This window comes from Meriones unguiculatus, chromosome 7 (assembly GCF_030254825.1).
Source record: "Meriones unguiculatus strain TT.TT164.6M chromosome 7, Bangor_MerUng_6.1, whole genome shotgun sequence".
NCBI lineage: Eukaryota > Metazoa > Chordata > Mammalia > Rodentia > Muridae > Meriones > Meriones unguiculatus.
The window spans coordinates 75,592,267-75,616,796 of NC_083355.1; positions in this window are offsets into that span (position 1 = coordinate 75,592,267).

Below are 24,530 nucleotides of genomic sequence, written 5' to 3' on the forward strand. Positions count from 1 at the left end.
TTCAAGCCTGTCTAAATTTTCTTGCCTCCATGACACCCTTCTATTATAAAAATCAACAATAAATGGTTAGTTACCTTTCTCGTAATTTTTCATAGAGGTTTCTTGGTCAAGACATAGACATATTTGAAGGCCATCATCCTGCCTGTGATATTTCATTACAGCATAAAACAAATAAAAACAGAACAGACTTTTCATCTCCACACTAGAAAATCATAAATCTATGCTGTGTAATGAAAGTTTTGGTTTTTTTAAAACTCAGTTATGTTATATAAATAGGTTTTTGTTTAATCTCATGTATGGAATTTTAGTTTGGGATTTAGTTTGTCCACAGCTGATAATTGCCTCCTGCCTCCTGTCTCCTTCAGGATGTGGTCTTTGCCAGCTAGTAAAAGCTGCATGCAGCATGAAGAATGGCTGTGGTCTAGGACTGTGAGCAATATAAATAGGACAGCCTGGAGAAAGAAAGTATGGCCTATGGCCAAGTGGCAGTTTGGAGAGACCAGAGACTCTTTAAAGCAGTTTGGAGGAGAGAGATGGAGATTGTTTGTTGCTTTTGCCAATGATGGAAAATCGGTATAGCCCTAAAAGAACCCATTGACCCTAAACAGCCAAGCTAAGTAAAGGGGTCTGCATGCTTCTCCATACTAACCTTCTCTCTCCTACACAGGGCTGGGGGTTTGGAAGAGAGAGGCTTTAGGGAAGCCCAAATAAAGTAGAGTTTAAAAATGAGTACAACAATGGTATGTAAGCTACCATGGTTGTGATTATTTGTATCAATTGACATAGAAACTAACAGTTATCATCAGGAAGGAACTAAAAGTTTACGTAAAAATTATAGCTAAGAAATATATGTATAAACTTTCTTGGGGATTTCCATTAATCCAGGGCCATTCAGACATTAAAGATAATGCATCTATTGTATGTTAAGGCAAAATAAGGAACAGAAAAAAAGAAGCACTGTAAATAAAAGATGGAGAAGATATTGACAATTACTCATGAGGTAGATGCTACCTTATAGCAGGTTCACAAACTTTGCTTTGTAAAACGCTTGGAATCTGAGTGGTACCCATGTGTTTTAGGCAAAACAAACAGATAAAATACCTCTCTTTCTGAGAGCCTCCAGCTGCTTTACGGTGCTAACACACATGGAAATATCCCAATTGTATAGTGGTTCAAAGACTTCATGCTTCCTACATGTAATTGTGTAGCTGGGCTATGGTTCAGGAAATAGTAAATGGGTTTAGAACACTGAGTTATCTATTAAAGTAACTGCTGAAACAAAATGGCTCCGCGCAACTGAGTTCTACAAATTCATTGAGAAAAGAGAGGAAAAGGAACATATCTCATGTACAGTCAATCAAGGAAGGAAGCTCTGAATAAAAATTAATTTTTCTTCCTATCCAAATCTCCAAGACTCCACTAAGATGTCTGTATTACCAGAATCCCTAAGCCATTTTGCCTCTGTATTATATCTCTTTCTTTTAGCTTTGATTAGAATGTATTACCCTTATCATGTTGTTTTTAGTCATATAACTCTATGCAAATTCAAAGCTTCACTAACAAAGGTATATGATATATATATATTTATTTATGAAATATATAATATATATAACTTTTTTACTTGTTTATTTTTATACAAGGTTTTATGGAGCCCATTCAGGACCTAGATTGTTCTTGAATTCTTGATCATACTGCTTCAGCCTTCCAAGTGCTGGAAATACAGGCCAAGTGTAAACCATTGCCCAGACCAATGTGGATATATGTATTATCAGACTTTACCCAGCAGGGTATCAAAGCAGATGCTGAGACTCATAACCAAACTTTGGGCACAGTGCAGAGAATCATATGAAAGAAGGGGAAGTTAGTATGACGTGGAAAGGAGAGGAGCTCCACAAGCACCAAGACTTGGAGAGGATAGGAACTCCACAAGGAGAGCAACAGAATCAAAATATCTGGGCACAAGAGTCTTTTCTGAGTCTAATGCTCCAACAAGCATCCATTCATGGATATAACCTAGAACCCCTGCTCAGATATAGCCATGGCAGCTCAGTATCCAATTGGGTACTCTAGTAACAGGAACAGGGACTATGTCTGACATGAACTCAGTGGCTCTTTGACTCCTCCCTCCCCCCCAAGGGAGGAGCAGCCTTGCCAGGGCACAGAGGAGGACATTTCACCCAGTCCTGATGAGATCTGATAAGCTAGGGTTAGATGGAAGGGAAGGAGAACTTCCCCTATCAGTAGACTTGGAGAGGAACATGGGAGGAGATGAGGGAGGTGGGGTGGGATTGGGAGGGAAAGAGGGAGGGGTTTACAGCTGGGATACAAAGCGAATAAAATGTAATTAATGTAAAAAATAAAAATTTAATTTAAAAATTTTAATTTGGCAAACTTGTAGAAAAAAGTCAACGTACCTTCCAAGATTAATCCTCTTCATTTAATAGCTTTGTTCATAGCTTTGATCCTTTGGAATATTTTTTTTTTCTTTTTACTTTGTGGCTGTATCTAACAAGCAAGATGGTAGATGAATGATTACATGAGTCAGGGCCAATCTTGAGTGCTGATATGTAAATTAATTAGGTAAACATTTAGATATTGGGACACGAGGGACAAATTATTCTAAACCTTAGGAAGGCTTTTCCTTCTTGCTATAGTTTTAGTTGTCAATTTAACTCAATCTAGAATGACATTGGAAGAGATGCTATCATTAATAACTTGGCCAATGAGCATATCTGAGGAAGATAACATCCCTTATGATGATTGAAGTGTGAAGACGTGACACTGTGAGTGGCGCCATTCCATTCAGAGGGTATTCTGAATTCTATGGGTGAGAAGGTGATCTGAGCAAAAACATGTACATATTGATCACTCTCTGTTCCTTATTATGGATATGATATGATCAACTCAAGTTTCTGCTGCTTTGATTTTCCAGCTATGTTGGACTGTAACATGGAACTATCAGCTAAAGTAAATCCTTTCTCCCCTGACTTGATTTTGTCAAGGTATTTTATCACAGCAAAAAAAAAAAAAAAAAAAAAAAAAAAAAAAAAAAAAAAAAAAAAATGACTTTAAGAAAGAAATTGGTTCTGAGAAGTGGGTTATTGCTATGATAACTCTGACCGTGTGGCATCAAAGCATTTGAGAATATTGAGGGGAGGAAGAGTTTGAAAATTTGAACCAGAAAAGTCATCAAAGGGCAGAAGAGATAGCTATGAAGTAAAGAGCACATACTGATCTTTCTAAAACCCATATTGGGTGATGTTTTGCTTAGGAAATCTATGTGTGTCCTGAGAAATGAAGTGAAGCTGGATTTAAAGACCTTGAGAAAGGCTATACGTGTGCAGGTAGCAGAGCTGTAGTGCTGGAGCTGCCTAACCTATTTGGAGCCCAGCTGCGTTGAATTCGTTACAGCCCAGTACCAGTTGATCAGGGTGATACAACCTACAGAGTCCTGGACGCACTCAGATCTGTCATTAATTAGAAAAAATATCTTACACCCTTGCTCACAGGCATTCCATATGGAGGTATGTGTTCAGTCGAAGTTCCTCTTCCCAGACAACCGTAGCCTGTTTCAAGCTGAAAAATAAATAAATAAAAAGCTAGCCATCACAACCTTAAGGAACTTCATCCAAGGACTGGAGTGTTTCTGTGGCTGTCTTATAACAATACCACTATAGAAACTCTCGCCAGAAAGAATGGGTTCATTAGAACCAAGAGAATCAATATAAATTTACACTGATATTCATAGATCTCCTTGCAAAAGGATGTCTTTGTTTTTTAACTGAATAATGGTCTATTGCTACTTTGTGGCCATAGTTTTTCTTTATAGCACTTAAGAAAGAAAGAAGTTTTCCTTCCAGGGACTGCTGAATATAGATTTTTACTTTAATTTCTAAACTTCTTTTTAGACTTAAAATTATAAACACATTATGTGTGTAAAATCCCTCAATAATGAAAACAATAAAAACAATAAAATAATATATATAAAGCCATATTCATGGTTCAGTTATTCATGTAAAAAGCCATTTTTAAAAGTTCATCTTTATTTGTAATAACCAGAAGCTGGCAACATCCCAGATGTCCTTCAGTAGAGGAATGGATACAGAAATTGTGCTGCATTTGAACAATGGGATACTATTCAGCAATTAAAAACAAAGAAATCATGAAATTTGCAGGCAAATGGTGGGATCTGGAAAAGATCATCCTGGGTGAGGTATCCCAGAAGCAGAAAGACAACACATGGTATATTCTCACTTATAAGTGTATATTAGACGTATAATATAGGATAATCATACTAAAATCTGTACACCTAAGGAAGCTAATAAGAAGGTGGACCCTGGGTAAGATGCTCAATCTTCATTCAAAAAACCAAATGAGATGGATATCAGAAGAGAGAGAAAACAGGAGCCTATCACAGAGGGCCTCTGAAAGACTCCACCTAGCAGGATATCAAAACATATGCTGAGATTCATAACGAAACTTTGGGCAGAGTACCAGGAATCTTATGAATGAAGGGAGAGATAGAAAGACAGGGAGGGAACAAGAGCTCCACAAGGGGAGCAACAGAACCAAAAATCTGGGCACAAGGGTCTTTTCTGAGACTGATACTCCAAACAAGGACCATGCACGGAGATAACTTAGAACCCCTGGACAGAAGTAGCCCAAGACAGTTCAGTGTCCACAGGGTTTTCCACTAATAGGACCAGGGACCATCTCTGACATGAACTCAGTGACTGGCTCTTTAATCACCTCCACCTGATGGGAGAGCAGCCTTACCAGCCCACAGAGGAAGATGAGAAGCCAGTCCTGATGAGACCTGATAGACTAGGGTCAGATGGAAGCAGAGGAGGACCTCCCTTATCATTGGACTGGGAGAGGGGCATAGGAGAAGAGGGAGGGAAGGTGTAATTGGGAGGGAATGGGAGAGGGGCTACAGCTGGAATGCAAAGTGAATAAACTGTAATTAAACAAAATAAAAAATAAGAAAAGTTCATCTAATGAACTTATTTCTAATTTATTTTGAGTGAACTCTATTAATTATTCCCTTAAGATATTTTGTCATTATTAACCCACACACATAACAGGTACTAGTAAGCTTGTGGGAATATTCATATAAGTAATTTGTATGATAATTGAAACTTCTACCCAAAAACCATTTGTTGAAGGAGTGAAGACCAATAGAATATTAGATCCACAGATAATCAAATGCTGTAATTATTAGATATCCATTTAAACCTCCAGATATTAATACATTTAACTATATGACAAGAGAAAATAACTTATAGAACAATATTAGGGGGATTTCAAATGGTCAAATACAGAGAATAAGAGTTTGTGCCATACCCAAGGGCAACTGGTATGTCTGTAACTCAAGCCTTAAACTTAACTTTCAGAAAACATTTTGAAAGAAAGATGAAAAAATTCGTAAGAATCAGAGGTTCAATATGCAAATTGATAAATAATTTCCCACAGACATGAAAAATGTACCTATGAATTTTCAAAAATATTATTGCCTAAGTAAGACCATCATAATGATAATAAATACCACATGGTTCTAGCTCAAGCTGAAATACTACAGGAAGTCAAACACCTGCGGAGAGAGGAAGAATTGAGCTCTTGTTCTTGATTCAGCTTTGGTAGGTTGAATCAATCAAGAAAATTGTCCATTTCATTTACATTTTCAAATTTTGTGGCATACAGGCTTTTCAAGTAAGACCTAATGATTATTTGGGTTTTCTCAATGTTTGTTATTACGTCCCCCTTTTCATTTCTGATTTTGTTGATTCGGGTAGTGTCTTTCTACCTTTTAGTTAGATTGGCTAAGGGTTAGTCTATCTTGTTGATTTTCTGTGTTGATTTTCTCAAAGAACCTGCTCTTGGTTTCATTGATCTTTTAAATTGTTTTATTTGTTTCTAATTTATTGATTTCAACTCTGAGTTTGATTATTTCCAGCCATCTACTCCTCTTGGGTTTGTCTGCTTCTTCAAGGACATTTGAACAGCCATGTTTGTAGCAGTTTTATTTGTAATAGCCAGAATCTGGAAACAACCCAGATATCCCTCAATTGAGGAATGGATACAGAAATTATGATATACTTACACAAAGGAATACTACTCAGCAATTAAAAACAAGGAAATCATGAAATTTGGAGGTAAATGGTGGTAACTAGAAAAGATCATCCTGAGTGAGTTATCCCGGAAGCAGAAATATACACATGGTATATACTCACTTATAAGTGGATGGATACTAGACATATAATATAGAGTAATTATACTAAAATAGGTACACCTAAAGAAGCTAAGCAAGAAGGAGGACTTTGGGTAAGATGCTCAGTCCTCATTCAGAAAGGCAAATGGGATTGGACATCGGAAGAGGGCAAAAACAATGATCAAGACAGGAGCCTATCACAGAGGGCCTCTGAAAGACTCTACCCATTAGGGTATTAAAGCAGAGGCTGGTACTCATAGCCAAACTTTGGGCAAAGTGCAAGAAATCTTATGAAAGAACAGGGAGATAGAAAGACCTGGATAGGACTGGAACTCAGGAAGGAGAAAAACAAAACCAAAAAATCTGGGGAAAGGGGTCTTTTCTGAGACTGATACTCCAACCAAGGACCATTCATAGAGATAACCTAGCACCCCTGCACAGATGTAGTCCATGGCAGCTCAGTCTCCCTAGGAAAGGGAAGAGGTGCTGTCTCTAACATGAACTCAGTGGCTGGCTCTTTGATGACCTCCCCCTGATGGGTGGAGTTGCCTTACCAGACCACAGAGGAAGACAATGTAGACAGTTCTGATGAGACCTGATAGGCTAGTGTCAGATGGAAGTAAAGGGGGACCTTCCCTATCAGTGGACTGGGGAAGGGGCATGTGAGAAGTAGAGGGAGGGGGCACAGAATTGAGAGGGGAAGAGGAAGGGTATTACCCCTGCCTGGAATACAAAGTGAATAAATTGTAATAAGTAAATAAATAAAAATGAAAAAAAGAAATGAGTTGCATGATCTATTGTTCAATCCTATGTACTCAGCCTTGGACACATGAATGTATGAGCGAAGCTAAATTGACTTAGTAGGTTAATTTAAATGTATTTATTCATCCATATATTTATGCATACATATATGCATATACATATTATAATACATATACCTATCATAATAATAACTAAAAAATACATAAGGAATTTGGGACAGGAAAAGCAGTCAGAAGGAGAAGAAAGGGTGTGAGTGATGTACATGCAGTACTTATATATGAAATTCTCCAAAAATAGCAGTAAAGAAAGGAAAATAATAATGTAAAATGCATTAAAATATTATAAGTATTATACCATAGATTATTATATTATATAATATATTATATATTACTAATATTATATATTATATATTACCTATGTAAAGAAAAGTAGACATAATCATAGAGAAATATGTGTTCACAATCTTGGCTACAGAGATTTTAATATCATTTTCTTTTAATTACCTTAAAATAAATAAATATAAAGTCTGAAACAGATATCAAACTAGTATGACATAGAACACTTCAAGAATGCTCTCAACCAAACTGTTATGTTATATTTATATGACATGTACTTATTAAACATTATATATACATAATATATAATTGTGTATATATATGTACAAGGGAATCACTTACCAGATTAACTCTTATGTGAGAATTCAAAGGAGCCTCAGGAAATCTAAGACATAAAATTCATAGAAACTATTGTCTTCTAACAGCAAAACGGAGCAAAAATCATCAGTAAAGATAATAAGAAAATATCAAATTTAAGCAATATGATTTTAAGTAACCCACTGTCAGAAGACACATGAAAATATATAGAATTGCACACACACACACACACACACACACACACACACAAAGAAACTTTTTATACCATATTGCAAGATACAAACACACAGATCTTTTTTTAATTAATTTTTTATTTTTTATATTAATTAAAGTTTATTTACTTTGTACCCCAGCTGTAGCCCCCTCCTTCATTCCCTCCAAATCCCACCCTCCCTTCCTCATCTCCTCCCATGCCCCTCTCCAATACCACTGATAGGGGAGGTCCCGTTTCATCTGACCCTAGCTTATCAGGTCTCATCAGGACTGGCTACAATGTCCTCCTCTGTGGCCTAGCAAGGCTGCTCCTCCTTCAGGGATGGCTCCTTCAAAAAACCAGCCACTGAGAGTTCATGTCAGAGACAGTCCCTGTTCCCCTTACTAGGGTATCCACTTGGATACTGAACTGCCATGGGCTACGTCTGAGCAGGGGTTCTAGGTTATATCCATGTATGGTCCCTGGTTGGAGAATCAGTCTCAGAAAAGACACCTGTGCCCAGATATATTTGGTTCTTGTGTAGCTCCTATCCTCTCCAGATCTTTATAACTCCCCCTGCTTTCATATGATTCCCTGCACTCTGCCCAAGGTTTGGTTATGAGTCTCAGCATCTGCTTTGATATACAGCTAAGTAGTATCTTTCAGAGGCCCTCTGTGGTAGGCTCCTGTCCTGTTTCTTTTTTTTTCCTACTTCCAATGTCCATCCCATTTGTCTTTCTAAGTGAGGGTTGATTATCTTACCCCCGGTCCTCCTTCTTGTTTAGCTTCTTTAGGTGTACAGATTTTAGTATATTTATCCTCTTATAGGTCTAGTATCCACTTATAAGTGAGTATATACCATGAAACGCAAAGATCTTAAAGTGAAGTATCATTTCAAATTTGTAGAGAATAATATGTGAAAAAAATAGCATAAAATCTCATCAACCAGAAATTTTCAAACTTGTATAAAACTTATTTTTGAGCCTCATAAACTATTTTGGAAGAAAACATTAATAATTTGGACAGAAGTCAATTAAATATAAAGGAACATACAAAAAAGAGAAAAATGTGCCCCTGAAAAAGAATAACCAAATATGGAAACATTAGCAGCCCAGGTTATTAAACAAACTAGAAAAATATATGCATTATAAAAATAAGAGGAAAAAGTGATCACTACAATTTCTACAGATATAATCAATTTTAAATTATTTAACAGCCACTATGAAAAATTGAGTCTATTACTTGAGACATCAGACTAGAAGAAAAAATACCCAGAAACAGACAGAATGTATGAAAAAAGCAGGATAATAGAGATTTTCACCAATAGTTTAGCTCTTAAAGAACTTGAGTTCGAAATGAATGTATTTTCCAAAAAAGAACACTCCAAGACTTACTGTAGGTTTTTCTTCATATAAATTTGGTCTAAATAAGAAAACAATATATAAATTCATTCAGAGAGTATAAAGGTAAGGATACTTACTAGTTCATGTTGCAAAGACAGCCTAATTCATACAAAAACCTGATAAAACATTGTATAGAGAGAAATGAACCACAGGCATAATGCATCCAAGAGTCTAGACAGAGTGAGATGGGAACAAAGAGTAATGTGGATGTGCTGATGGATAGAGCATAATACATCATGAACAAATTCATTTCAGTCCCGCAATGCAAAACAGAATTGCCATTAGAAGTCAGCCAGCAGAATTCACCACTAACAAATAGTAGAAAACCTTTAGCAGTGATCAATTCATTAGATGAACAAGGTGTTCATTATTCTGCAAAAGGCAGCAAACTATGAGAAGTGGGCGCTGCCAATTCCTGAGAGAAAAACATCTCTCCAGAACATTGAGTGTGTTTCCAATCCAAAACACATCAATCCTTTACATGCAAATCATTTTATCAAAGTTAGGTTCAGATACACTAAATATATATTTACACACATATGTGCACATATAGGTAGATGTTAATATATTAGAATATACTGAAAAAAATACTCTTAATACCTTGGAGTTAGGTTGAGATTTATTTTACTAAGATATACTAACTATAAAGGAAAAGAGTTAGTAATTGAACTACCAAAGTATTTTACAGTCTGTTTTTAGAAAGCATTTTGTAAACTTACAAAGCAGGCCACAGAATGTGTTTTAATGCATGTGACCAACAAAGTCTGTATTATTACTATAGGAAAATACTGGTGATAAATAAGGAGTACCAAATAACTCTGATTTCAAAAGAGAAAATGGTAAAAGGCAGTTACAGAATAAAATCAAATTGCTATTAACGAAAGGTAGAGGACATGACCATAAAAAGGTATCGGACGGGTCTGATGCTCTTTGGGTGGATGACACCTAAATGAACATCTGTACAAAGTCCCAATTTATTTCTAATATCAGAGATCAGACCTCTACTCTTGCCTGATGCGTCTAAAACAAAAAGGGGGAACTGTAGAGAGCTGCGGAATGCTATGCCTTAAAGATGGAGCTGGTTTCCGCCTTCCACCTTCCCGATGGTGAGTGCTCTCTGTCACGAACAACTCCACATTTGGCTAAGGCCGAGGATCTGGCTTGCTTCCATGTATGTGGACCTATCTGCATTGCCCCCGTGGCACGCCTGGGTTGGCTACCCAGAGGCTATTTAAGCTGTGGGCTGGCTTTCCCCGGGGTCCGAGGATTGTTCAATGTTCCTGAATAAACTGCATTGAAAAAAAAAAAAAAAAAAAGCAAATACTACCTCTAGAATGGCTAAATAAGCAACAGCAACAGACACATGTGTGACCTGGATACTGGAGCTTCCACACTGAGGAGAAGTTCAATTTGTTACAATAGCTTTTGGAAACTATAATGTCTGTCCATCAAATTTAAATATGAAATCATATCATGATTAAACAATTGGATTCTCATGTGCACGTACAATAAAAGCCATATGAATTATGACCGAATGTTAAAAAAAATTCAAGGTGACATTTTTAGTAGTCAAAATCTAAACAGTTCTTCTGCAATAGAGTTGGTAAAACAGGATAATATCCAATAGTCAGAATCAATGTACTAATATACACAACACTCATGACCTCTGTGAAAACAATATAAATTGAAACACTCTAGACACAAAAGCATCCAACGATGTGATGTACATCCTCAATTTAATGTATGACATTAAGGCAGAAAATCGAGTTACCCTGGAGAGAGCATAGAAGTCTAGCAGCTGGGAAGGCTTCTGGGGACAGCAATATTTTAATCTGTAATCCTGATGGTGAATAAGAAGGCGTCTACACATTGATTGTGAGTCTAGACTTTTTGCAACTCTGTGTCTATTTTCATTGAAACTAATATAACTTGAGTTTGATAACTTCAGTGTCAAGGAACGATATGAAAATAGAACAAAATCGATTTTTATTTTTAGACAGAGACTTATTGTGTGGCCCAGGATGGTCACCCGCCTACCTTAGATTCCTAACTGTTAGAATAAAGGTATGGGCGTTAGTCACAACATGTGGATTCTTAGCTATTTAAGTCATTCTGCCTTGGGATTTACTACCTGCCCCTTCTCTTACTTTCTTTCTTGCGGCAGGTCTGGCTTCATATAGAGCACCTGGTCTACACGTCACTGTATAACTCAGGATGCCCTAGTATTTACTCTCTAGTAGGCTGGCCTCACACACTTCTTTTGTAAAATTTTCCATGCCTGGGATCATAGAAATGGCACCATTATGCATTGCTAAAACAGACTCTTAAAAGAATACATGCTGAAAACCAGCAAAACAATCCTTCATTGATTTGTGTTAATCCGGATTTGTGAATATACTCTGTTACTTAGTTTATCCTAAAATTTGGGAAGTGGTAAGTGGCAATCACACAGAGTATGAGAATTGAGAAAATTATAACCAAAACAATATTCTCAGTGATCAAAGTATTTTTGTTGTTGTTGTTAATTATTTTTTTAACTTTTATTTTTTAATATTCATCATAGGTTATTTACTTTGTATCCCAGCTGTAGCCCACTCCCTCATTCCCTCCCAATCCCACCCTGCCTCCCTCCATCTCCTCCCTGTCCCTTTCCAAGCCCACTGCTAGGGGAGGTCCTCCTCCCTTTCATCTGACTGACCCTAGCTTATCAGGTCTCATCAGGACTGGCTGCAATGTCCTCCTCTGTGGCCAAGCAAGGCTGTTCTTCCCTCGGAGGCAGGGGGAGGTAAAGAAGCCAGTCCTTGAGTTCATGTCAGAAATAGTTCCTGTTCCCCTTACTAGGGAACCCACTTGGATACTCCCACATGGGCTACATCCGAGCAGGGGTTCTAGGTTATATCCAAACATGGTCCTTGGTTGGAGAAACAGTCTCATAGAGGACCTCCATGCCCTGATATATTTTGTCCTTGTGGAGCTCCTGTCCTCTGTGATCAAAGGTTTTGACTTCAATATTTTAATAGTTGTCTTTAGTATAGATAAACTGGAATCTTCACTGAATTCAAAATTTTACATACCCTCCTAGGCACAAACACATTTTGCCATATCTTCAATTCTCTGGAAACAAGCACGTGGCAAGATCCAGCTTGAGCTACACAGTGTTAATAAAAAGCATTTGTGACAACAAATGCAACAGAATATTGGGGAAAATTCTTGGTCAACTCAGTGTGGAGCCGATGTCCATCTATAATCTCCTTTGGACAGAAATGGCAGAGGCCTAAGTCCTTAGCCTTTTTTGGCAAAGGATCTGGGTCACCTGGGAAGTGAATGCTTTTGCTTCTGACAGCATTCTGAAGTGAAGGCTGCTCACCAAGGGGCTAACACCTGGAGGCTGTCTTCTAACCTTACCTGACTCATCCAGGTAGAGGATGAAGATTGATCAGAGGAGTGCATCTACATTTTGACAGCACTATGAAAAAAAAACCTGGGGCAGAGAGCAAAGCATTCCTATAATGATCATGCCAAATGCTCATGAAAGCTTTCCATATAAGAACTTCACATCTTTGTCCTAGAGGGGGGGAAAATGTGGGGTGAGAAGAGATGAGAGCTGTTTTCATCTGAATAGCTTTAGGTAGTAAAATTTTTTATTTAATCTATATTCCTCAAAGATAATCAGAAATAAATGACTGCAAGTAGATAAATGATAGATAGAAAGATACATGATAGATGGTAGGTAGATGATAGATAGATAGATAGATAGATAGATAGATAGATAGATAGATAGATGTGTGTGTGTGCAACTAAGCAATTTAAGTTAGATAATTTGTGAAATGGTAAGAGTCCCATCTGAAAAGTGTCTGCCCAGGCAAAGCTGGAAAGCCACATTTTGAAAATAATAAAGAAACTTCAAGCACCATATGGAGGACAAAACTACTCAGAGGGCCCAACCTCTCCTCTATGAAGTGAGCAGCATCCTTCTCCTCAAGTTCCTAGAGCCAAAAATTATTTTATGAAATACTTTAAACTATGAGCCAAAATAAATTCTCCCTCTAATAGCAACATCAAAATTCTGTAACATCCATGACTAGAAAAAAAAAAAAGATTCTATCAGCACCAGACAATGTAAAACAGAAAGACTACTCTCACTGGAGATGAAAAATCTGAACTACACATGGTTCAATTTACAGAATGTCCCAGTGGGAACAAAACAGATCTATGCAGCATGTGATGGAATCAATGGGAAAAGCACATGGATGTGTGCATGAGAGAGCATGCATGCTTACACGCATCCACTCAAAGGTTTTATAAATGGCCATGAAGCTAAACATTGAAATCATAGTTGATCACATTTGCATAGAACTAAGTAGGTTACTTATAACTTGAAAAATCTATTAAAAGAAAAACTTGAAGGACTAGAGAGAAACTTGAGAGACCATTCCTGTGAAAATAGCAAACCCTGCAGTCTCAACACTCATTTTACTAAGCATGCCCCCTCTGTGTTAGTTATTTTAGCTGACGGTGTGGCAAACCTGTATGCCTTCATTTTCTCTGTACAGATTAGATCCAACGTGGTTCATCCGCACAAAACAACGCGCATCCCTGAAAAATGTCTACTCCTTTAAATTGCCAACCCCTCGGTACCACAGCTCTGCATTTTGAGCTCGGGATTCAAGTGTCTCTCTAGGCTTGGAAGTGTCTAGCCTTTGCTTCCAGGATTGTCTCACAGTCACTCTTTCCAAAGATGAGGAGAGCAAATGCTTTCTGCTCTGCTAATATGTAAATTTAGCTGTGCTACATTGAGACCTCTGGAGTAAAAAGTTGTCATAACCAGTGGGGAACTTGAAATCGGCCTAAAGACTGCTTTTGGCCTTGACATAAAAATAAATTATTAAAATAAAATGGCACTTCTTTGCCTGTGTTAAATTCACTGCCGCACATCCTGGTAGGTTTAGCTTCCCTCCTGACACATTGTGCCACTGAGCTGGACTTGTGTCGCCTGTTTCTTTAGGTGCACCGGGATTGATACATTTATCTCGTCTTGTTGCCTGTGAGGACCTGATGCATTAAGAAAAAGATTAACCTGCAGGCATGGTGGAGACTGACACTATTACACTAGGTATTCACTTCTTGAAACATTACCTTTTAAGGTGAAGCAAACCAGATAAAAATGAAATCTGTGTTACATAAGCAGTGTCCTCCATTTGCTAGAGGACTGAAAAGCTTGTAAAGCCTCATATCACAGATCATGTAAGGCTATGTAGATTTTCTACTTAATTCATAACTTTAGGCATTAGATTCAAGGTACCCAGTAGTAGAAAGGAGCTTCAAAATGACTCAGGAAAACAACACTACCAAAATTGCTGTATATGGCAGACTAAAATTTAAAATTTTACTTCTCAAAATGAATTAGAAAAAAATTCTCCCATGTATTTTTCTGGATTTCTACTTTTGGTTACTTTTAGAGATACAGTTTAATATTGCTCTCTCTATATATCTATGTCTATATGCAGACAGATATAAAAAGATTATATATAAATATATAATATATTTGTAATAAATATATAAAAATAAATATATAAATATATCTAGACTAAGACTAGATGTGAAGGATTACCAGAGATGAACAGTCGCTCCTTGACCTGTAGTACCTGATATTTTTATGATTTAAAATAGGTTGTTCTCTCATACAATTCCTCTCAGCCACAGTTTCCCCTCCCTCCACCTCTCCAAGCTCCCCAGCCACCACCCTTCTCTCCCTCAGCCCCTCCCCTTCATTTCCTCTTCAGAAAGAGCAGGTCTCTAAGAGGAAACAACCAAACAGGGCGAAACCTATTTGAGGGTTTCCACCTTGTCTTACTGTAGTAGTTAATCATTCATGTTACAAGCGTAGCTTAATCAGACTGCTGAGTCACAATTCAAAATCATGCAGTTTGAAAACTGGGAAATAGTAAGACCTGGAGAGGACAGGGTCTCCACAAAGAGAGAAAGAGAACAAGAAAATTTGAACACAGGGAACTTCCCAGAGACTCATACTCCAACCAAGGTCTATTCTTGGAGATAACCCAGAACCTCTGCACAGATGTAGCCCAGGGCAGTTCAGAGTCCAATTGGGTTACATAGTAATGTGAAGAGGGACTGCCTCTGACATAATCTGACTGGCCTGCTCTTTGATCACCTCCCCCTGGGGGGGAGCAGCCTTACCAGGCCATAGTAGAGGACAATGCAGCCACTTTTGATGTGAACTGATGGACTAATATCAGAAAGGAGAGGAGAACCTCCCCTATCAGTGGACTTGGGGAGTGGCATGCATGCAGAGGGAGGAGGGAAGGTGGCATTGGGAGGGGAGGAGGGAGGGGCTTATGGGGGATGCAGAATGAATAAAGTAATTGATGAAAAATTTTTAAAAAAAAGGGGAAAAAAGATAATTTAAGAACCTTAAATGACTTTCAAAAGTGGAGGAAAACATGGAGTTAGTCAATTTACATGGAGCATGTCTCGCCCCTGGGGGCAATGGTCTCCTGAGCCTACTCAGACCTCGGACACCACCACTGCTAGTTCTAGAACTGATGCAGGATGTTCCAACGAGGGGGGTTAAGGCTTCTCATAATATTTCCTATAAGCCCATACCTGTTTGTCTATATCCCCCATTTTTATTCATTGTTAGCCAGATAGAGCCAAGTAATTGTGGTAATGATACTTGCTTTTTTGCCCAATGCTGGAATGCTAGTGAATTTAGGTATGCCCTGGTTACTCGCATGCCTCGCTGGGTGCCTGTGCCCATTGATGCCCCTCACGCTATGACTCTCTTCAGACAGAAAAGGGATCTTGGAATTACAGTCGCCATTGTTACTGCCATTGCATTGGCGGCTGTTGGAGCTACCACCGGGGCATTAGCCATGAGTCATACTGTGCAGACTGCTCAGACCCTGAATAATATTTTATCCAATGTAGCTCATGCCTTAGATGTACAAAAAGGAATTAATGGTCAACTAAAAGGAGGCTTGATGGTGTTCAATCAGAGGATTGACCTCGTGTAGGAGCAAATTGATACCCTATGGCAAATCGCTCAACTTGGCGGTCAATGGAAGTATGCTGGACTTTGTATCACTAGCATAAAATATGAGAATTTTTCCTGTGCTGCAAATCTATTGTCTAGCTATATTTTAGGTAATTGGACTGGAGAATTCGATACTACGATGGAGTAGCTGAGAGTGGCCATTGTCATGGTAAATTCTACCAGAGTGGACGCAGGACTAGCCACAGGATTATCATCATGGATTGCTGCAGCCATGAATCATCTGAAGGAATGGGCAGGCATGGGAGCATTAGCAGGCCTTCTGGTGTTGGTCTCCTTGGTTTGCCTGTGGTGTATATGCAAGATTAGAGTCTCACAACAGCGTAATGCAGCCATGACCATTCAGGCCTTTACAGCCATTGAATCAGGACAGTCTCCCCAAGCATGGGAGCTAAAATGTTATGCTCAGGATGCGAGGCTAAGCACTGCACTCAGGGTCAGCCGCTTTCGACCCAGAGAAGAGCATGTCTGATTGCATGCGGGTTGATGCCCCAGGTCCTGCCTCTGAGAAAAAGGGATCAGACGGGTCTGATGCTCTTTGGGTGGATGACACCTAAATGAACATCGGTACAAAGTCCCAATTTATTTCTAATATCAGAGATCAGACCTCTACTCTTGCCTGATGCGTCTAAAACAAAAAGGGGGAACTGTAGAGAGCTGCGTAATGCCGCGCCTTAAAGATGGAGCTGCCTTCCACCTTCCTGATGGTGAGTGCTCTCTGTCACAAACAACTCCATATTTGGCTAAGGCTGAGGATCTAGCTTGCTTCCATGTATGTGGACCTATCTGCATTGCCCACGAGGCACGCTGGGGTTGGCTACCCAGAGGCTATTTAAGCTGTGGGCTGGCTTTCCCCAGGGTCAGAAGATTGTTCAAGGTTCCTGAATAAACTGCATTGAAAAAAAAAAAGAAAAAAGAAAAGAAAATGACACATAGCTAGTGAGAAATCAAATGGATTTTTGTGCATTCTATACTTTCAGACTTTTTTTGGCTTGTCGGTTAGCAGATTCACACAGCAGTGGTCCAACACCGTGTGCACATTGGAATCACCTGGGGACTTGGAGAAAATGCTACCATCCCAGCTCCTCTCCAAGAATGCGGGCACTGCTGGTGGGGGCTAGTGATAGAGACTACGCATTCTAAGCTCTCTGCTTGGTTCCCATGTGCGAACAAAGTAAGAACCACGTCTTAGTTGTCTATCGGACGTATGACACGTTGGAAAGATAGGTAAAGAAATATCATTGTGTAAAAGGAAGTATTCTGGCATAAGTCTATAAATGTTAAAAGTCAGAGCTGTTTTTTGACTTGAGGAACAGGATAGTCATTTTGTGCTCTGCCTAACCTTCGGTACTGTTAGAAGTGATATAAAATATCTGCACAGATATCAAAGTGACACAGCAAAGGCATAATGGCAAATCCCAATGTTGTCCCAGTAGAGAGACCGAGAAAAGGAGTGCTTACAAGGCTCAGAGGTGGGAATATAAACCTGGATTACTAACATTTCTGCTGCTTAAAGAAAGCTCAAAATGAGTTTTTCTTGGTATATATCTTGAGCGTGAGGTCTGACTCTACCTGGTGAGTTCTTACTCTGAACTAAGGCCTTTCCTAAAATCATTATAAGATTTAGCCTTTTTCTCATTTGACAGTTGGGGAATCAGAGAAACACAGACATTAAGAACATTATTTAAAGCCGAGTGGCGGCGGCACATACCTGTAATCTCAGCATTGGGGCAGCAGTGGCAGGAGGATCTCTGTGAGTTCAAGGCCATCCTGGTCTACAGAGTGAGTTTCAGGACAGCCAAGGCTACACAGAGAAACCCCGTCTCAAGAAAACAAACAAAAAAGCATTATGTAAGGTTACACGCTTTTAACAATGAAACTATTTTAAAAATTAAACTACTTTAATTCCAACATAGCAGTGAGAGAGACAGCATTTCCAAGTGCTAAACCTTGTTACTTTTCAAGCGCAATCTCATCCTGATACTTTTGACACTCAATGATTCAATGTGTGTAAATGTACACGAGGTTACGAAGAAAGGACTATCCTTTTGAACAAGGGATTGCTTAATGAACTATTTAGAAAAGAAGTTTAAAATTTTGAAACTGAGTGGTCTTTATAACAAAAGTATATTAGCAATTTTTGTTTTTCACCAATGAAAAATATTTTTAAATAAATATTTTATGTTTTTGAAATTTCATAGGCTGGAGTTGGTCCATCCCATGTTAAACTAATAATTAAGATGATTGTCTGGCTGGAAGCTTGTGGATAAAGCAGTTCATAAAATTGTAAAAACCCTGACAAACTGTACCTGCAGGCATCCTGGGACAGAGGAAATCCTGGTGGAAGAGGGAACATTGGAGAGTCTTCTTAGGGCTCCATGTTCACAGCATATCCAACCAAGTTTTGTCTTTATTTCACTGCACCAGATATCTATATCTCTGAGAGTTTGATTGGCAGTGTTTCAGGTGATTTGTCTCCAGAACAGCCAGGAGACAAGTGACACCTTGATCATCAGTTTCCAATAGCCACTTGAAACAAGAGGAACTATTTCTGCAAATGAATACCAAAGGGGGAAAAATAAAACAATAATGACATGTAGTGGCCAATAAATTTCTATTGCTATCAAAATGAAGAAATATGATTACTTTGAAGAGAAATTAAGAGTCTGCCTGTTGATCAATAACACTTATTATCTGCTAATAAAGGAAATATTTTAAAGCATGTAAAATAAAACAATTTATCAAATGAAATGACTCTGAAAATACTGTGGAAGGAAACAATGCGCAATTTTTCCTTAAAATTGTTACAAGGACAATCACCACGCATCAGCAAGCTCATTCATCCTCCCCTGAAATATACACTCTCCATTACATTATACTTTCAGAACAAGGTCTGTCCTTCCCTGGATAATTAAGTGTAGAGCTGATTAACTCCAATGCTTCCATCATTAAAAATTGATTTAAAATTGGACTGCAGGATGGTTCAGCAGGAATAGGCACCTACTATGAAGCCAGATGATCTGAATTTGATCCATGGAATCTCATTGTGGAAGGACAGAACTCAGTCTCACAAATTGTCTTTTACCTCAGTATGTGTGGTGTGAAATGCAAACCAACAAAAATACACACACACACACAAATGAAATAACCAAATTAATTGAATTTATAAAATGGCGTATTTAACATGAGTTCATAAATAGCTATTGTAATTTGGCTAAGCTAAAATTTGAGACCACTTGGGTTGCTTTCTCTTGACTGACTGATTCCCTCCTGAAGTTGGGGTCACGTTATTTAAGCTGAATAAGACAAGGATCTCTCCATTCCCAGCTAGGCACAAGCATTCACTGACAATATCACCCCCTGTTTACCAGTTTTATTTTGTCTTCTTGCTGAAGAACCTCAAGCTTTGCATCACCTCAAATTCAAATCCTTAGTCATTGTCTGGTTTTCCAAATGGTCATCTTCTTACCAGTCCACACAAAGTATAACCCATGTACATCATGATAGTGAGCATGTTCCCTCAAAGGAGACGTTTTACCAAGTGTTGGTCCTCACATATGAGCATATTTCCATTTAACTCAGATTTCCAAACATCCTTAAAGATATATGGTCTCCTCTTTCTAACTCCCTCTTCTTGTAAGCTTCCTTGTTTTGTATTAAATCATGTCGTGTGTCAATCAACTATTCATGTATGCTTAATTCTCTAGAACCCTAATATCTTATGCACTAAAATCAGCTAGTTAAAGAACCTCAAGCCCTACCACAACAGCCGCCACCAGGTAGACACACCCCAAGGACCACCTGGGTCACCCTAAGTTAGTATGGTTTGCTCAAATATCACTAAATTTTATTAGCAATTTTATAATTGTTTATTTATCTGTCTCTCTTTTACACTATAAGCTGCTAAGTGGTACTGACTCTTGGTAAACAATTATCACCGTTAATTTAATAAAGATTCACTGAATACCTATTATGTTGAAGAATTAACTGAACTAAGTAGCAGTGAAAACTACAATTGGCCTCTGCTATCATAGCTCCTGGGGCCTGCAGTTTTGTAGAAGACTGACAAAGAAGGGACTGTATGAATGAGTGATGAATACAGTGCCAGCAAAGTGCAGGATAGTATTAGAACATATTTATCGCTCAGACTCATCCTGTAAGGCAGATTTCTCACTATACAGATGAAGAAATGGGAAAGCTAGGATGTCTAATTTCCCTCAAATCACTCAGCCTATACAATGGTCCTATACCCAATCCCAAACCCTGCAGGAGTCCAGAACTCAAAGCTCATCTATCATGTCAATCATCTATCATTTTTTTTTCTTCCAGGGGAAAATGAAAATAGGTACAATCACCTGTGAAACTTGGGTGAGGAAAAATGATGGTCTAACCCCAGGAAAGCACTACCCCAGGAAGGCACTGGTAAAGTCCCAGCAAAACAAACAAACAAACAGCAGCGACAAAAAACAATACAGGTAACAAATAAAAGTGTAACTTAAAAACTTTAAGAGATTGGTCATGGATACACAGAGAACATCAGATACAGTATTAAAAAAAAATCAGTAAATACTCCATGAAAGGGTAGCCAAATAAATATAGACATGAAATAAGGCTTTTCATATTTCTTCCCTAAAGAGGGCCTGAAGATCACTAATAATATTTTGGAGCATTTAAAAATGTACACAATCAAAGACTGCACTTTGTGTGATGTTTTTTATATTTTATTGCACCATATTACACACAAGGTAATTTGATTATAAAATATCATTTTAACTCTTAGTCATGATTTCATCTTTCCTACAAAATAGCTTATGGATAGAAATTCCAATTCACAAAAATTTGGAAACACTATTGATAAAAGAGGAAACTATTGACTTGATCTGCATTAATATTACTATAGATTGATACTTGGAAATTTTCTAAGTGGGTTAGTACTTCTGTCTGAGGGACAAATCGGAATGCATTCCTACACACATTTGAAAATATTTAAATGGAAATCAGCCCAAAGAAGGAAGTCTTAAATTAAATTAGCAGTCAAAAAAAGAAAGAAAGAAAGAAAGAAAGAAAGAAAGAAAGAAAGAAAGAAAGAAAGAAAGATAGGATGGATTTCACTAACAATAAACCTTCCAAGATCACTCTTCCAAATCATTTCTTAAATAACCACAAGATTAATTATTGTTAGGGCTATATTACAGGCTTCAGGGCAAAACACTTGTCAATCTTGCTTGCATTAATAACAAAGAAGAAACAAAGGAAAGTACAATTGTTTAACTGAAATATTTGCACTCTCTACACCAAAGTCCTCATCCCAAGGTGTTCACCATGTGACACTACATTATGAAAATGACTATGACTTTAAAAAGGAAAAGCACATTACCTTCCTAGTAAGTGCACATTACTTTCTAAATCCAATTTTTAATCCCCCTCTTAGAGGTACACTGGCATCAGGTCTCAATGCAGGATACAATTTATCTTATGCTCTCTGAGGTGACTGATACATTTGCTCATATGAAACCAGATGAAAGAGATTGGACGGTGTGCTCAATAGCCAGTCACCTACAAGGCACTTTGATTAACGATGATGCTTCCACCTTTGTTCTCTTCCATTCATAGTCCACACTTGGATGATCAAGTCCAATGCCAGGATCTACTGCTCTCTCAGATATACTTTCTTATGGCTGGAGGATTGTCTTTAATCATAGTCTGTTAGAATACCCGTTTAGAAATTTGAACACGCTGAAGGTTCTATAAAAAAATGTTATGGAGGTGAAACTTACTAGTTTTCCCCAAAATTGCGTGTTGGCTTACTTCTCCAGTTGCATTTTATCAAACAACAGTCTAGCCTATGGCTTTATGGCCTAAGTAAGTATTTATGGAAATAAGCCTGTAGGTTTAGCATATTAAACACAGGTCTATGGCAGACACTGCATTTTCTTTTTATTTCTGCATGCCCTATACTTCTGGTAATTGATTAGGACCCTGCTATTTCAATCATGAAAATTTAAGGACAAAGAAACCTTTTCCCTGGAATAAAATATGTACTGTACCAAGCATGAATATTTAAAGACAAAGAAAACTTTAACTCAGTATAAAATATGAACAAACTACTCATAATCGTGTCTAATACATTTTCCCCCTTGGCATTCAATTTCCACAATCTATTTACCAGTAAGTTCAGTCCAGTCTGGATTCTGGCACCAAGCTACCGAAACTGCTTTTGTTAAAAGCACCACTTAATATTCTTCAATTCGGTATTCAGTCCTTCTGCTCCCCTTGTGGAATTCACAGAAGAACTTAGTTACAGGCATCTGGTCTTTCTTGGAAAATCTCTTTACTTTTGAGACGTAAGAGTCTACTGATTCTCCTCCATCTTCTCAGAGCCATCCTCTTGTTACCTCTGTCAAAAGCTCCTCTTCTCCAGTCCCTGAATATGACATCCTTTGGGGCTCAATTAAGACACTTTCTACTTCATTCCCTATTCTTAAGTCATCTCGTCTATCCCTGAGTCTGTGATTTCAATTTCTATGTGTTCTGTGTTGCAATCTCAGTGAAGCACATCTTTCCCCAGCCAACCAGTGATGCAAATCAGAATCCTTGGTATCTACCTTCATACCTGAATCATCCCCACCTGGCAGTTGTGATTACTTAGTCAATCCTGATGTTAAATATGAAGTATATTTTAACTATATCCACTTTTTGTATCCCAGCCAGTTCAAGCCATTATCACATTTCATGTATATTTCTGCAGCTTTGGGATGATTTTCTGCTGTATCTTGTTCTATTTGGTTACATAAAGAGAATTTTAGTTTCATTTTTATAGCAGAGAAATAACTATACTTTTAAAAGTGCATTATATTATCTCAATGCTCAGAACTTTTATTCATACTTGTATTCCATACTTTAGTCATACTTCTTTAATTAATTTACATTTTACATTTTTACATACTTTACAGCCTGGTTGTAGCTCCCCTCCCTCTTCTCCTCCCAGTCCCAGCCTTACAGTACCTCCCCATGTCCTCACACCCTCATCTTCAGAGAAGAGGAGTCACCCTATGGGTACCAACCCACCCTGATACATCAAGTAGCAGAAGGACTACACATACCTTCTCCCACCAAAGCCAGACAAGGCAGCTCAGCTCTGAGAAAGAGATCCAAAGGTAGGCAACAAAGTCCAAGACAGCCCCTGTTACAATTGTTAGGGGACCATGACGACCAAGCTACACATCTGCTACATATGTATATGTGTAGGGTACCTACGTATATGTAGGGTACCTAGATCCAGCCCATGCATGCTCTTTGATTGGTGGTTCAGTCTCTTTGAGCTCCCATGGACCCAGATTAGTTCACTCTGTAGATCTTCTTGTGCTGTCCTTGACCCCTCTGGCTCACTCTATCCTTCCCTCTACTCTTCCCCAAAACTCCACCAGTTCCACCTATGGTTTTGCAGTGGGTCTCTGCATCTGTTTCCATCAGCTGCTGGATGAAGCCTCTCAGAAGACAGATAAGTTAAGCTCCTGTCTGCAAGCATAGCAGAGTATCATTAATAGTGTCAGGGGTTGGCTCTATTCCATGGGGTAGGTCTCAGGCAGGGCCAGTGATTCGTTGGTGTTCCCCTCAGTCTCTGCTCCATCTGTATCCCTGCATTAGGATGAATTTTGGATCGAGGTTTTGTGGGTACCTTGTTGTCCCCTGCCCTCCCCTGGAAGTCTGGCTGGCTATAGAAAACGGCTACATCAGGCTTTTTCCCTTTTAGTAAAAGTCTCAGCTAGCATCACCACCATAGACCAGAAGCCTCCCTGAAATCCCAGGGATTTCCCCTGCCCATGCAGATTTCAGTTCTCTCTCCCAGCCTTCCTTCTCCCCACTCCTGAGCCTTACCCATGTTTTCCTCCCCATCCCTCACTCATCCAGTTTCTTTCCTCCACCTACTCCACATGTCTATTTTATTTCCGCTTCTGAGTGATATTTGACCATCTTCTCTTGGGCTTTCCTTGTTACTTGGCATCTTTGGGCCTGTGAATTATAATATGGTTATCCTGAACATTATGGCTATCATCCACTTATAAATGAGTATGTATCACATTTGTCTTTCTGGGTCTGGGTTACCTCAGTCAGAAAATTTTCTAGTTCCATCAATTTGTCTGCAAATTGCATGATATCTTTGTGTTTAATTGTTGAGTGATATTCCATTGTGCCAATGTACCATATTTTCTTTACACATTCTTTGGTTGAGGGACAC